The sequence below is a fragment of the Ovis aries genome, chromosome 8 (assembly GCF_016772045.2).
Source record: "Ovis aries strain OAR_USU_Benz2616 breed Rambouillet chromosome 8, ARS-UI_Ramb_v3.0, whole genome shotgun sequence".
Lineage (NCBI taxonomy): Eukaryota > Metazoa > Chordata > Mammalia > Artiodactyla > Bovidae > Ovis > Ovis aries.
This window is the reverse complement of record NC_056061.1, coordinates 37,178,999-37,193,191: the sequence shown is the minus strand read 5'-3', so window position 1 is coordinate 37,193,191 and position 14,193 is coordinate 37,178,999. Positions and strand designations below refer to the sequence as shown.

The 14,193-nt window shown below is 46.1% G+C and overlaps 2 pseudogenes; both read right to left on the bottom strand.

The window, feature by feature from the left end:
- Positions 1-333: 333 nt before the first annotated feature.
- Positions 334-3,486, bottom strand: LOC101111811 (nucleolar protein 56-like; annotated as a pseudogene).
- A 7,497-nt stretch (positions 3,487-10,983) lies between these two features.
- Positions 10,984-13,859, bottom strand: LOC101101991 (AP-2 complex subunit beta-like; annotated as a pseudogene).
- Between the last annotated feature and the right edge of the window lie 334 nt (positions 13,860-14,193).

Sequence of the window (14,193 nt, the reverse complement as noted above, 5' to 3'; positions counted from 1 at the left end):
TTAAAAACTTCTCTATAAAGTCTTCCCTGCATCAGAATCATTCTCTCTCTCCCTCTCCATCTCCTCCCTTTCTGTTTCCTTCTGGCCTTTCCAAAGAGAGAGACCCCCAAGTCCGCCTAAGTGTCTCCAGTCATCTGCCCTCTCGGGCGTCCCACCCTTGGCAGGGGGGGTCCCCACACGCTGCACACCTTGAAGCCACACTTAGTTTGGGCCTTAGATGTGCATCTGCTGCTATATTTCAAGGGATTTTTATTTTTTAAATTTTTATTGGGCTTTAGGGGATGGGATAGGCAATACCTCTGTAAGTTATGCCCCCCTAGGAAGATGTCCATTCTAACTTTCCTGGGATAGCTTTTGGAGCTTTTTCTTTTTCTTGGAGCTGCTGCTTTTGGGGGCAGTAAGTAGCCTCTTCAGGTCCACTGCTGAGTGGTTCCTCCTTGGAAGACACTTTCTGCTTTTTCTTGGGGACCTTTTATTTTCTGACTCATTAGGGTCACTAACTGGTTCTTCTTTGGGAAAAGATTTCTTCCTCTTGGGAAGACTTCCAGTGCCAGCTGTCCCTTCAAGATCACTACTAACTAGTTCTTCCTTGGAAAAAGATTTCTTTTTCTTGGGTTTGGAGAAAGAGACAGATGGGTCTTCCATTCCATTCTCCTGGGGAGCCTCCTGGGGCTTTTGCTTTTGCTTCTTTTTGGGTCTTTCACTTGTCTCCTCACACTCCTCCGGGGCACTACTATTTTCTGAAGAAGCCAGGGCAATTGCAGCCAGCCTTTTTGAACTTCTTCAGGCGTTTCTTCTCCTGTTTCTCAAGCGTCCTAGTAATCTCAGCCGCCGCTTCCTCTGCCTGAACCATTGCCTCCTTCATAACATCCAGATTCTTTTGGGAAATCTCTCCAGTCTCATAGAAGGACAGCCGCTCCTCAACTTGTTCTTGAAGCTTTGCCCCCCAAACACTGGTGGGCACCTCAGAGAATGATTCATGAGACAATACTGAATTTGTTTGCCAAGTATTGGGAGATGTGGCCTTTGTTCTTGGCAGCTGCTCAGCCAAAGAAGGTAGAGTGGAAAATGAGTCCGTATTTTGGGGTGTTAGCCCTTATCTTCAAGGCTCTGGAAACTTGGTCCCTTTGCTGGACCCAGGGAATCACTCAGACACCAGGACTAGTCAAGGGATCTTTGTAACATCCCCAATTCTGTTAGCGTGGGATAGAAAGAAGAAACCCAGGTATGGTGTGAAAAGGTGGTACCCAGGGAGAGAAAGGATACCTGTCAGTGGTTCTGGAACCCTAGCATTTGGGGTTCCCTAGCATTTGACCCCTAGTTGGGGGTCAGAGGAATGAGAGAATGTAGACATGGAGACAAAGGACGGGGAGAGAAGCAGAGCAGATCACCTGTGAGGCCCAGCACCTCTGTAAGAGACCCGGGTGTCTCTTTATATCCCTGGGGCACAGCTTTTGATCATTTTATTCCAAGTTCCCCCTCTTCAGGGTAGCCAGGAGCTAGACACACAGAGAGGACAGAGGCACATGGGCTTTCCTCCTCCACTCTCACAGGTCAAGCATGCTACCTTCCTGGAGGAATCTGACAGTTTAGGGCCTAATCCGAACCCTGTCACTTTCTAGCTGTGTGACTTCAAGTAGTCACCAACCTCTCTGAGCCTCATTTTTCCCACCTGTGGTTTCCCCATTGGTGAAGTGGGAGAATGATACTCTCTATCATCACACTTGTGGGAGTTTAATACAGTGAAGCACCCAAACATTGCTTAAAGCAGAGTAGGCTCTTGACAAAAGTTCTTTCTTTTCCTCAGGCCTGAGGCATGAACAAGTCTTTCTCCCTCTTTCCCCAATTTCCTGCTCTCTCCAATTTCCCCCACCTGGATTTATTTCATTTCACTTCTGAGGGCCGGAATGGTAAAAATAAATGCAGAGGGGACTAGCAGTGGGTGAGTGTGGGACACTTGCTTCCTTCCAGGTGGCATGCAGGAAGGAGTGTCATGGTGACAGCTAGAAGTGTCCCAGTGTCTTCGGGGCATGTCCCATCATTTGTCCTTTGTGGATTGGGAGCTGCGACTCTCCCTCCCAGGGCCCCTAGCACCTCTGACCAGACACTGCCCTGACCACTGGATCTAGTGGGCTTTCAAAGGTTCTGTAGAGGGAACCCCCATGTTGTACTCAGGGGCCAGTCTAGTTAACTGGGAGATTTGATGTCTGGTGGAACAATTGCTGCACCTTACACATTTAGCCCATCACCTGTGTTAAGAGGTACAGGCTCAACTCAAATGAGATGCTAGACTTATCACTAGATTGCAGTAGTCCTCTCCCCAAATCCACTTCTGGGGTTTGAGGAAAGCAGGCTGACACTAAACATGAAATTTGTTCCCTCGTAGCATCTTGGACTCATAGGACTATGCCAGGTTCCTCTTTAAAGTGCCTGATGGTGTTCCTACTCGATTTCAATTTCTGTTTAACAATCAACATTAATATTTCAGAAACTGGGTGGGCTGCACACTGATTGTTCTTTATTCCCCAAGCTCTTTTCTGGGAATATATTACTCTGTGCAGTTTAACAAGCTGTGCTAGGCTAGGAGTCAAGCAATCCTGACCTTATAACTATCTTGTCATAGCCACGAGGCAATAGATGAGGGCATGTCTGCTCTGCAAAAGGCCAATTCAATTGTGACATAAAACAGATGTCATGATCCAAATGAAAAACAAATAGTGGGCTCCCCATCCTGTCATACCAGTCAGGTGGTACCCCCTTTCCACATCTCTACCCACAAGTTATATTAGGAAACAGGTTAAATAGAAAATGCAACATCAGAAAAATTAGAAAACATTCATTGAAAACACCTGGCCCCCACATTTGCAGTGAGCTAAATTCTGTGAAATTTCTGTGCATACAGGAAATAAAGACAATTGCACGTTTATGCCTGTTTCTTTTTAGTAGTAGCTTCAGGGGCCTTTTAATAAGATTCCACTACAAACAAAGATACAAAACTTTGGGGGCAAAACCTTATTAAGAAGTTTAAGAGAGTGCATTTCTCTCTCTTTGCTAAAGAAAGAACTTTTAGAACGAATTTCTCAAGGACTCTGAGAAGCTCTGGGCTAATGTGCAAAAGCCCACATTCCCTTCTCCTTGCGCTCTGCGGTTCCCTGACAGCTACTAACTTCTTGAGGGCATCGGCACAGTTCTGACAACCTTGCACGCGTCATGTGACACATAAGTAATGCAAGGTTAACCAAGAGACCAGAGGCGCGAACACGGTATGGGCTGAGGGGGCGAGGGCATCAACTTGGGTGAGGAACTCTGGCTTTTTTAATTTAGAAAAGGCACCCTGCACCCCTGATTGGGGAAGCATAACCTAGCGATCCACGCCTCGCCTTCGCGGTTCTGATTTAGCATTTTTCCTCTCGGAAAGACGCCGGATGCGTGAGCTCCGCGCGCTCCAGCTTTCTGAGCTGCGGAGGCTGCTTCTCTGAAAGCCATTCTGCCTTTCTTTTCCCATCTGTGTTTCCATTTTCTTTCCTGTGTATGAAACCCACTGGCCACCCGCTCTCCTCTGCTCCGTCCCGCCGGTGCCTCCGCAGAAGTCCACTCTATACCTTGGGGGTGGAGAGAAGATGCTCAGTGCGATGCGACACCTGTCGGTCAACCCGCCCCTGGGAGGAGCGGCGGGTGGAGCCCGGCCTGTCGGTCCCCAGCGCGGGCCCTGAGCCCCCAGAGGCCCAGTGCTGCCGCCCCGGCCCTGGAGCTCCGGCCCCGCGGAAACCTGAGTGGTCTCTGTCCTCCCCTCGAACGCCCTTCTTCTCTGCAAGACTGGAGTCCTACCAGACAAGCTCTGGTGGCCAGACCGCGCACAGCTGCCTCCAGCTGCGGAGAGGTGGGGAGGAGAGGGAGGTTCTGGAACCCAGAGCATGGTCTAAAACAGGTAGGGAGCCCACCCCGTCTCCATTTCTAAAGGGAGTGTCAGGATCAAGAAGCAGGCCGGAGTCCCAGAGGGCCAGCTCACTCACACTTGCCGCTTAAAGTTGGCTTCATCCAATCAGAGCATCTTTATTGAGCGCCTGCTGTGTGCTTGGTGCCTGTCTAGGAGCTTGGGAGGCTGTAGGGAATAAAATACTAAAACATCTCTGCTCTCGCGGAGCTTGTGTTGTTATAAGTCACTCTGATAGTCACACAAGTTCCTGTGAACATTTCTGGATGTTTTCAGCTAAAGTGTGAAGGAACAGAAATCCGAGACTGTTTTTATTTCGACAAATGTTTGCTGATGTCCCAAGGGTTTAAAGAGAAGGAAGGAGGGAGGGGAGGAGGAAAGAAGAAACTTGCAGTGTCTCCAAGGAGTTAGTCCCTTTTTAGGAACTTTGGCTTAACCAGTTTAAATCTCCAAAAAAGAGCCAAAAAAAGAAAAACAAAACAAAACCCAAACCACCACCACCAACAAAAACCAACAACAAAGCAAACAAAACCAAACCACAAAAAGAACCCCTATTAACTCAACTCAGAAAAACTGCTTGAGCTTCATGTTTTCTCTTTGATTAAATCTACTGACCTCAGTTGTTACTTAGAAAAGAAGCTGGCTTTTATAAAGCTGAGGCTGGACCACTTCTTGCCCAAGAGAGCCTCATTGGGTTCTGAAGACAGGCAGCCCCAATTCCATTCCAGTGTCGTCATTTACTATTAGGCATATATCCTTGGGCAGGTTCGTTAATGTCTCTAATCCTCAACTGCTCCTTCTGTAAAATGAGGGTTCTGTCAATAATAGTTCCCTCTGCTGGATGCTGGAAGGCTTCTTGGGGATGACATGTGCAAGAGCATTTAAACCAGACCTGCTTGTAGTAAGTGCTCCACAAGTGATATGATGGGAGTTACAGCACCTTTTACCATCTTTCCTCCTCCTCTAATCTGAGTGGTCAGAATGATGTGACGAAATGCAATGTGTCTACACATTAAATTAGAAGAATCAGAAAACTTGAAAGATTAAAGAAACTCACTCAGAAATTCAACAGATCAGACTTTTAAAAAACACGTGTTGTGTTACTGATTATACATTTGAGAACTGGAAGTGACCTTAGAGTTAGTGCTGTATGCAAAAAGAAAAAAAAAAAAAAGTGTTGCCTTTAAATGAGTACATGCCCTAAAATCTCTCATAGAAATCCAAAGGAATGAAAATGAGAAAAAGGATTTAAAGAGAACTTTAAGAGAATTTAAAGTGGGAGACATAGTGGCCAAGATTTTACAAGAAGGTGAGGATTGTTAGTATGATAAACAAGATTTCATCACAACATCTTTGAGAAGAAAGAAAAGAAACCAGCCACCTGATTTGTCTCTTAGGTTGGTTCTTACCTGTTATCAAAAAGTCTACAGCAGTAGACTTGTTGACAAACATATTCTATTTCTCTGATAATATAAAAATGTAGTCCACTATGAGTTTGTAAATCTTACATTTTCTCCAAGTTAAATTCTTGAAGTTTATTTCTCTGTTCCACTATTCTATTCCTGACAAGATTTTGTCTTTTCCGTGTAAACTCAAGGGTAGCTTGTCTTATAGTTCTTACCTGGAAGCATCTCTCTTAAAAAAAAACAGGGGCCTCTGCTATAATATTTGCCACTCCAATTCTTTGTTTCCGGTGATTGATAATAATGATGACAATCGAAGTCTATCTGACTGTGTACTCTAAATGAGGGATGAATAAATCTTTCTGTTGTTGACATATTGTAAAAGTGAAGAAACCATTAAAAAAAAATTGCCCAATATGTTGCATTGTGCTTTACTTGGCCTTGGTAGCTAAAAGGCCTGTGTGAGAGACCACTATTCAGGAAAACATCACCATATGATATTTAATTGGACCTTTGTTTATGTTTGACAGTTCCATAGATGTTGATGGTGGATATGTGACCTTATCTAACATTATGGTGGCACTTTTATATATACTTTGAAAAGTGTCATTACATATATTATTTATTTTTGTAACAATGCTGGAAGGTGCACAGAATAAGTGTTACCCATTTTGCTAATAAAGAAAGTGAGCTTAAAGTTAAATAGACAATAAGCAGTGAAGTAGAATAGAATCCCATGTGGTTGTTACCCTAAACTGTGAGTTCTTTTGATGGTATTACTTCCTTTAAAGAGCAGGAGGGGAGCTGGGATTCAGAGTTAAAACCTGGCCCCTGGATATTAGTGCCTTTTTTTCTAAGCTGGAAACTGAACTGGTGATTATTGTAGGAGCTGCTGCTGTGCTGATTTTGTCCCACTGCTTTTTGTCCCAGAAGGACACAGACTTCTGACTATGCTTATCATCTGATTCAGAAATTTTTGGTGTGGTCTATTGATTCTGGTCTTATAAAAATGATGAAAGAAATGAATGAGATGATAGACCGTACATGCTAATGCAAAAGAGGTTCAATTTACTCCACACATGTATGCATGGATTGCAAGGGCACACAAGGGGTCCTGGGGTCTCTTCCTCCACATTAAGGGACTCTTCATAGACCTAGTGTGGCTTTCTTCTGAGGACCCTGGCCTGGGCTGGGATGTCCCTTCTCTCCTAGATCCACCTGCTGTCAACTTGGTCTTTGACTTTACACTTACTTGAGCACAGCTTCTGAGAAGTGAGTCGTAATCATCCACTCCTATAGGAGGATCTGCCTCCCTCCAAAGCCTTGATGGTGTTCTGGACGGTGCTATCGAGAAGCGCCGTCTCCCAGCTGAACGTATTGTGTTCATATTCACATTTGGGGTTGAGTTCCTAGTGAGTTGAGACAGTAGGAGGGATTTTAAAGTCCCATTAGATGGAAGAATTCTTTCCTGTTAGGAATCTAACAGATGCCCGTTTAGACTGTGAGATTTAAAAGCATTTCTCAGATGGCTGCATCTCAGGATGATGCTGTGTTTTGTTCCCACTAACAGGAACATTGCACAAACACCACTGAGATACCGCAGTGTTTCTGAAAGTGTGTTCTGTAGAACTCTCCTGCCACGAGATGATCTATAAACAAAGGGTTCTGTGATTATGATAGGTTGGATGGTTGGTTTCAGATCTTTTGCTCCTCTTCAGATCCACTTCCTTGCAATGATGTCATCATGGACAGAGCATATTTTATCACCTCTTGACTTTGGGCTTGGTTGCGTGAACTTGCTTTGTCCGGTTGAATGTAGATTAGAGAGATACTGTGATGATCCTCAGACTGGGACTTAAGAGGTGCTTTTTCACTACGTCATTTGAACCTCTGCTATTGCCTGAGGAGAAGGCTGCTCGGCTGAGGAGAGCAAGAGGAGTATGGAACACAAGATCCACAGACCTGCAACTTGAATCAGAGCTGCTTCAAACTGCTGGTCTATGAGCACAAACAATGGCTGTTTTAAGCCACTGAGTGTAGAACGGCTCATCCAGAATTATTGTGGAAATAGATAGCTGTTACACTGGTCAAAAGAGTTTGAGACACATTGTATATCATGTAATGCCCTCACTCCTTCTTTCAGAGTCATAATCCACAGTGATAGATTAAAGGCTCTGAGAAGGACTGCATTAACCCATGTCTTCCAAAACTCATTTTATTTTTGTATGAATAAATAAAATGGCTTCCCAGGGGGTGCAGTGGTAAAAAAATTCACCTGCCAGTGCAGGAGACACAAAGGATGTGGGTTTGGTGCCTGGATTGGGATGATCCCATGGAGGAGGGCATGCTGACCCACTCCAGGATTCTTGCCTGGGAAATTCTATGGACAGAGAAGCTTGTTGGGCTACAGTCATGGGGTTGCAAAGAGTTGGACATGACTGAGCAGAAAGGAGAGTCCTAATTAATACCCTGTACAACAGTTGTCCCCAACCTTTTTGGCACCAAGGACTGGTTTTGTGGAAAACAAGTCTTCCATGGGCCGGGGCAGGGGGATGGTTTCGTGATGATTCAAGTGCATCACATTGATTGTGCACTTTATTTCTGTTATTATTACTTCAGCTTCACCTCAGGTCATCAGGCATTAGATCCCGGAGGTTGGAGATTCCTGCTATAGAAAGTACACTTTGGAATTCTTTTAAGTTATTCAGGGCAGTTTTTGTAAATCCTAGACTTGCTATAAACCTGAAATGAACTCTTAGAACAGTTGACAATGACTTTTAAGCCTTACCAATCAATTGGACTCTCTCAAACTTTGCCTATTTATTTTTATTTTTATGTATTTGTGTGTGTGTGTGTGTGTGTGTGTGTGTGTGTGTAAATGAGAGTTTATTGACAAAGACAAAGTCAAGCTTCTCCTGCCCCCCACCTTCCCCCAGAACAGATCCCAACAACAAAAGAATGATAAGTATTTTTAGGGGAACACTTAGCCCCCTCCTCCTTCTCTCCAGTCCCAAGGTTCGCAATGCAGACACACCAAAAGCTCAGGTGAGGACAGACACTCAGTGAATCTCTACCAGCAAGAGTTCAGGGTGGGTGTGTGCGTTTCCCGTGCCCTTTGTGAGACATCAGCTGACATTACAGAGACAGGCTGCGGTGGCGAATAGGGGACTGCAGGGCAATCTCCACTCGTTCCCCAGTTCGGCCAAGCTCGAAATGGGCCCCGAGGGACACTGCGGTGGAGGCAACAGGCTCTGTCTCTTCAGGAGAGAGGTCCTTTCGGTGGAGCAGAATCCTTCCCCAGCTGCTCAGAAGCAGACTGGGAGGGAGCCTCTCCAAGGAGCAAAGGGCTGGCAGACCAGCTCTGCCAGGTCAGCTGACTACTCCAGCTGTTGCCCATGACTGCCATGACTGCTGGGGAGGCTGAGAGACACAGCGTTTCAGGGGCGGAGGGACACGTCTCGATATCCCACTGTCTGCTTACGCTGCCACAAGCTCTGCTGCCTGCAACTGCGGTTTGCTTCGCGGCAAGAACACTGCGTTTGGAGTGCGGCCCTTCTTCACTGCTTGTATCCCACTGACTCCACGAGCAATCTCCCAACCACCGAGCTTCACCCACCTGCTTTTCTACTCTGCCTGTCACCAACCTACCCACCTCCCACCCACCATCCCGTGCCAATCGTGTTCTCCACGTGCCTGAGGCGTTCCTGTCCCACACCCCAGGAATTCTTCTCGTGGAGAGTCTCAAGGCTTAAGAGACTGCTTTGGGGGACCTGCTCCCTGTAGCTTTGTAAGTGGTATGCTGCTGCTGCTGCTGCAAAGTCACTTCAGTCGTGTCCGACTCTGTGTGACCCCATAGATGGCAGCCCACCAGGCTCCCCCGTCCCTGGGATTCTCCAGGCAAGAACACTGGAGTGGGTTGCCATTTCCTTCTCTAATGCATGAAAGTGAAAAGTGAAAGTGAAGTCGCTCAGTCGTGTCTGACTCTTTGCCACCAAACAGACCGCAGCCCACCAGGCTCCTCCATCCATGGGATTTTCCAGGCAAGAGTACTGGAGTGGGGTGCCATTGCCTTCTCCGTAAGTGGTATGAGGCAGGGTTATTTCACTTGCAACACGGTTGCGGGGTAGTTTCTGCTGTTTTCTAAGATTCCTGCTCTTGGACTCACTTTCAGGTCCGAGTACTGCACGAGGCCTTGGGCCCAGGCGCCTCTGATGAGAGCAGGGGCATCTGAGAGGCAATCTCGGTCATGGACCCTGAATCCCCGGTGCCGGGCAGCAGCAGTAACCACAGGTGAAACTGCGAACACTGCTGAACAGACTGGTGTTCCGGGCACTAAGCGCTCTTCTCTTCGACAGACCACACCCAGTGTGCTCCGGGGTGGGGTGGGGGACGGGAAGGGGTTCACACGTTTCCCGATCTTTGATCTTTTGAGAGACGAAAAGCTCTGAAGTGATCTGAGGCTCCGGGAGCAAATTTGCTACTTCATTCTGGCATCAGGGTTTACCTTCAAGTCCCTGGACAGAGACTCTGCTGCCGCTGGATGCCAGTGAATGGAGCACCAGAATCGGCGTGGAGTGTGAGGAGAGCCATAAGGAAGCAGGACCGGAAAGGTGAGAGAAAGGCATTGAGGAAAGAAAGTCAATGAGAGGGTCCTGCGGTCAGAACAACACTGACTGGGATTTGGAGACCCAGCCCCCCACCTCTGTTACCGAATAGTCAACAGTCCTCAGGCAATAACATCCTGTTTGTCTTTTATCTTTTTCCTTTTTAGAAAAACAAGGTTGGATGAGTTACTATGTGAAGTAAGTCGGTTTCAACTCTAAAACCAAGATTTTAGATGTGAATTGGACCTGAGATTAAATTAAATCCAGAGTGGGAGATGTAGGGAGGGCGTTTTGATTCCTGTTTCCCATCTCTACTGAAATTCTTTCATCAGTGTTATTCATGTAATTCTTTCATCAGTGTTATTCACGGATTCGATCTGTGGAAAGGAATGTAGTTAAGTTCTCATTCCTCTCAGCCTCCATACTCTCAAGGCCCATTTCCTACACCCTCCAGCACCATTCAAAGAAGACCATTAATCCGAGCTGCAGAGCATCAAAGGAGATGAGAATACGGGGCAGGAGGAATCACAGGAAAAGGAGTTTAGAGAGAAAAAAAGTGATCAGGAACAAGGCTGCTACAGGGTGGCAAGAAACTGCATCTCTTCCCTCCAGACAGCGTGGTTGCTTTAACACTGCTCTCAGTTACACACTATTCCCTCAATTTCTCATATGTACAAAAATATAAAACAATAAAGTGCAGTTTACCTTTCAGTGACACTTTTCCTTGCTTTAGAATTTTTTTTTGTCTTTTTCTGCTTTTGAAATGAACTCTTGATTACAGAATATTAAAGTACACTCAAAACTGCCAGCCACTGTAAGCACAGCATGGAGAAGCCGACAAGTAAGGACAGATAGCAGCAGGTGGCACGAGGTGGGAAATGACTGAAGCGGTGGTTACAGATGTTCACAGGAAGCTAAAACTATCCAACAGGCAGTGCCCCAGCGTTAGCGCAGGTTAAACTAGTCACTACCTTGGCGGGTGGCCTCAGTGTGTTCGGGTTCAGATTCTACATGGCAATAACAATTTCTTCCAGTTAAGAGTTCTTGGCCTGCACCGATCATAGGGTAGCCGGAGGGCACCGGACCAGTCTATTAGTTTTTCAAAATGCTGTTGTAGACCTGAGAGATGTACTGGGAGACCTCGGGAGGTCTCCACCGCAGCAAGTGTGTAATTGGGGTTTCCTGGCTGGATACGTAGCTCGGCCAAAATCCAAATGCCATTAGTGAGCTTCAGGGGTTGGTACAACATGTCCTGCCCTTCTACATTCCTCTTGGCAATAGTATAAACATTGTTGTTTCGCAACTTGCTGGGAACAGTGTCAACATTTAAATGACATTTCTTAATCTGAAACTGAAGTTCATTTTCAATGGAATATCCTTCCATGTTGCAAGGAAGGCCTGGCGCTCCATTTTGCCATCTTGTGCAAAAAGCACATTGAGTGGGATGAGGCAGCTGAAGTAGGTGACATCAATATTGTTTTTCAAAGGCTCCCTCTTCGTGACTGGGCCCAAGGTGTTGAGAGGCAGGGAGACATCAATGCTCTGGTTTGGTGTCAGTGGTGTATGGATGGCCAGAGGAGTACTGGGGATGACACCAAAGCTATTCTCGTTAAACTGAATTGCAGAGTCTGTCATGTGCTGCAGAGCTTTGTTGGTGAAGTTCCATACAGATGTGCCCTTGGGGGTGAGTAAATGTTCCTGAAATCTCCAGGCCTTTAGCCTTTACCGCAGGCGCCACACAGCCTTAGAAGGCACATATCCACCAGGTGCCATGCCTATCCCTGTGGAAAGTTCAAATAGGTCATTCAGACCACTGCTGACCACAGCAGCAGTAGGGGAAGGAGCAAAGGTTGCAGGCACTGATGATGGGATGAAGGGCTGTCCCACCAGACTATCTAGTCCTCCTCCCAAGAGATCCACTACTCGCATCTGCATGGACAATTCCTGTGGCACATTGACTGGGGGATCAAGGTCAAGGTTTGAAAGATCCCCCAGAGGGTCACCCTGGGAGGGGATAACCTGAGGCTGTCCTGGGTTAGTGGCAGTGATGCCAACAGCGCTGTCACCAGCATCAGTGCTCCCATGATGTATTGGCGTGTTTGCGATGGATTCCATGACTTCCTTCCACAAAAGCATTGGGTGGCTTATGGTACACTGGGGCCAAAGACCAGTGTGGCAGATTAGCTCCTCCAATAGAGCTGGCTCAATAAGCTCTGTCTCCTCAGAAATCAGTGGCTTTTCAGACAAGACTACTTCTTTAGCTGTGACAGGATCAGTTGAGAGAAGGCACCAATAAATATAGCCCTGGTCTCGAAGGTCAGGATTATCAGAATCCTGTGTTGCCAAATTCAAGACCTGCTTACCAGCTCCTGTGTTTCTGATGGTTTCTTGAGAAACAGCTCCACTATGGCAGTGAGCAGAGGGAGCTGCACTTGGGTGCTTTCCTCATGAAAACCCTCCAGGAAGCTCTCTAGTAACTCATCTGCATTGTCAATTCTTTCAGCACATTCTCCCACAATCCAAATCATAGCTTCTCAAGCGTCTGGCTCATCCAGTGAATCTAAGATCTCACACAGTGTGGCAATGATACTTTCAAATTTGTTGGGGGTATTTGTGGAAGATGTTCCTGATGACAACAATCGCCTCTTGGACCACATAATTTACTTTGGTTTGGATGAGATCAAGCAATGTGCTCACACAGCGCTCTGCAGATTGCTCCACCTTGATGGCACACCATCCAACGGCTTGCACAGCTTTGCACACAAAATCAACATCCACCTCTGTGGCATATTCTATCAGTTCAGCCAGAACCTGAGTAATGTTGGCTTGGAATCACGATGTCCAATTTCTCTAGTTTCACATAGATGGGATCATTGTACTTCACAAAGAAAACTTTTATTTCCTGCTTCAAGATTTCAGGCCTTTTCTGGACAATTAGGTTGATGTTCCTCAGGCGTATTGCACCTCTGGCTCCCCAGACAGCCAAGTGACAAGTGGAGGGGCCAACTTCTTCAGCAGCGTATTGTAGTAGTCAGAGTCCTTGGGTAGCAACTCAGAAATTTCATTAGGACTTTTACTGCTGAAAGCAGCACTGCTGAGTTGGCATGAGATAACCAGGGAGTTACCCGCTCACAGATGTTCTGAGCCTCCCAGTCATCTTTAGGATTGTAATTAGACAGGCAGTCCAAGATGAAAATCTGGACCCATTCAGTGCACTCATTCAGGGCTGTCAGTAGCTTATTAATGTTCTGTGGACATAGATCGAGTAAGTTGATGTTGGGGTGAGATTCACTGATTTCAGATAATTCTGCTATAGCATTAGCTACCACCATTGGATTTGAATCAGCTATGTGATCCTGCAGAGAATCCAGAAATTCCTGATCTTCCATCATCTGGGCATTGATATTATGGAGTTTTGCCACACAGACTGCTCCTGTCTTCTGGACGTAGGGATCATCATCCTTTAAGCGCTTGCGGAGGGGCTTACAGAGATATTCTGTAGTCTTGTCCACCAGGATGCACCGCATGGTTCTGACTACCAAGGCTTGAATCAGAGGATTTGGATCTTCACAGTCCTTCACAAAGCTGTTGACATTCATGATGGCCATATCTGGCTGACTCTTGGCGTAGTTCATAAAGTAGAGATACACAAGCTTCTTCAGTTCCAGGTTGTCTATCTGCATATATAGTTCACGACATCTGGAAAGAGAGAGCTAACATCTTTCCCCAGAGTCATACCAGCAATCCCTTTCTTCACAGCCTCCTTCCTCTTTTCTTTCTTTTCGTTGTTGAGTTCAGCCTTTAATTCAAAGATTTCTCCCTCTCTATTGGTTGTGAAGTACTTGGAGTCAGTCATGGTTCTGGATCTTTAATGTGCACCAGAGGCAAGGGCGGGGGTGGCAGCAGCAGCCAGAGAGCACGGCCTGAGCGGTGTTATAATGGTTTCCTACACATCACGACTCCTCCAGGTCTAAGCCCCTAAACTTTGCTTATTGATAAGTCCCCATTTGCCTTCTCATGGCTGCTGAATTTCACCTCAGTGACTTGTATTATATGGCTCCCAGTTTCTAAATGATTAAAAACTATTTTCCACTGCTGATGCCAGCCTTATTTCAGAATGATTTCACAATCAGTATAAAAACATTTATTTAAAAATAAATGACCAATGAATTAAATTGATCAACTTTAATTACTTTCATGGGTTCCCCCGCCTTAAACATCAGATATCTAATGTTTGGTATTAAAATTACTA